Here is a 2,295-nt window from a genome sequence, read left to right on the forward strand (position 1 = left end):
GGGGGGGGGGAAGGTAGGGTGGGGTGGGGTGCGTATGTGTATCAGCACATTTAGAGTTACCCCTTCCGACCTACCTTGCCCAGAGAGAGCTCAGAAGATTTACAAACCCTGAGACAAGCTACATAATGTGTATGTAACGTCTTTCAAACTGCCGTTGTTTGAGCAACACTACAAACGAGAAACACTTGGACACTGCAATAAAAGCTTGACAAAAATGTAATTTATACAGGGAGAAAAGTAAACTGCAACGCCTCTGAGTCGGTAAACATCAGGACAGAAAATCAGTATTTTTAGTAATAATGCGAATGCTTATTGATCATTCAGTGGGGTATTATGGCTTGTCCGAAGTGGGCCTTAAATCTGTTTGGGCGCAAAGTACGGGAATATGCAGGTGGAAATACAAACAATAATACGGGTACACAAAAGGCAAAAGGGAGGTGTTTTTTGGGGGGGAGGGGGAGGGGGAGGAGGAGAGCCATGCAGTGAATTGTGAAGTATGGGGATAGGGGGATGAGGCAGTCGAACAAGGGAAATGATTTGGTAAATGAGTTGTGAATTATGCTTACGAAAGAAAATCGCTCTGGAATTAACTCATTCCAGTTATTCAGTTTATTGTCCACCTCGATTCCGTTCTCCCCCTCTCTCACACACCGACGACATTGACCTTGAAGTTTAACGTCATAAAAACAAACGTCATTAGGAAGGTGTGACGTTTACAGTTTCCAGTGCAGTCGCATCTTCTGATGCAGGAAGGTTTTGTGAGAATCGCCCCCTCCTTTCCCCGTTTCGTTTATTGCTCTTCTGTTGTCCTACTTTTTCACAAACCCTTTTTGTTTCTGTCTGTACGCCCTATTCCCCCCCCCCCCCTCCACCCCACCCCGGGTAGTTAACGTGCGCATTACTAATAAAGAAAGAGGAACCCCCTTTCCCCTCCCAACATATTATTATGTCACTTGGAAAAGAGCAGACACTTTCCCGGAGAGCTGAAAGATCCCTCTCCATTTTCACCCCTACTCCCTCTTCCTAGTGTGGTTAACTCCTTTCCTATCAAAGATCTATCGTCCTTTCCTCTCTCCCTCCCTTCTTTTTTTGTAATTACTTTCTAGCAAAGCCTGCATTCTTTGGCACTTATATGACTCAATCGTATTGCAAGTGCCAGTAAAACTCGTACTGAAACTCAAACTACTCCCCGCCCCCTCCCTGTTTGTTCTGTTCCTCCAAACTTGTAACAGCTAATCAACTTTACTTCACAGCGTCTCAGAGGTCAGCTCTCATGTGGTCGCTTTTAAGGACAAGTGGGCTAACCCAGATTTCGGGGGTTTCCAGAAATCTCGAACCACACCAAAAGTGGGCAATGTCCTACCTTTAGGAGAAGTTTGGTTTCAATGGTGTGTACATTTGTTTCGTTATGGAGAAAACACTCCTTGTCTTTAAGTGAACAAGGGGCAAAACCTTCACCTTCGGTTTTCCCAAAACAGCAGTTTTCGGGATAGCCCCCTTGTGCTTAAAAGTGACCATATTAGCTTTTAGCCTTATAACTCTTTGGGGACGCCCATTTTGGTTATTTGACTGCGTTTGAAGAGGCACTGATTTTGGGGCACTTTAGTTTTAGTAAAAGTTTTACGGCACTTGCAACTACAATTAGGTCAAATAAATGCCAAAGATTAGAGATGTTAAAACATTACAAAGGAGGAGGAGAGAAAAGGCCGATAGATGTTTTCATAGGAAAGAGGGAGCAAACACACCAGAACACCCACCGAACACCAATTTGGGACACTTTCTAAAGAAAAGATTCATAACTTCATTATTCATACCGATTTATCAAATCTGGTGTTTAAAAAAATGTGAAACTTAAATGCAACAACAGGAATACGAGTAAATATTATGCAAATTTGTGTTTCTGATTTGTGCATGATGGTTTGAAATGTGTCACAAATTACTCTTTGTCAGCTGCTGAGTGGATAAATCACTACTTTAGAATTATGAAGTTCTATCAGCCTAGTGCCCAGTTTTGAGAAATTTGACATACAAAATTTGAGTTTCTCAACGTGAATAGCTTTTTTTAATGCAATTCTTTGAATATCTAAATAACGACTTCGAAAAATCTTACGGGATTGATAGGGCAGATAGAACAAGGGGTTTCTGACCTTAGTAACTAAAAACTTCGTCATTCTAAGGTCGCGAAATGTGCCCGCTACACTCCTTTTTAAGCGTATCATATATAAAATCTGTTTAACTTGCTACAAGTGCTTAAATGATTTATCACCGGACTATCTAAAACAGCTTTTAACACCC

This window comes from Aplysia californica, unplaced genomic scaffold (genome assembly GCF_000002075.1).
Source record: "Aplysia californica isolate F4 #8 unplaced genomic scaffold, AplCal3.0 scaffold00065, whole genome shotgun sequence".
NCBI lineage: Eukaryota > Metazoa > Mollusca > Gastropoda > Aplysiida > Aplysiidae > Aplysia > Aplysia californica.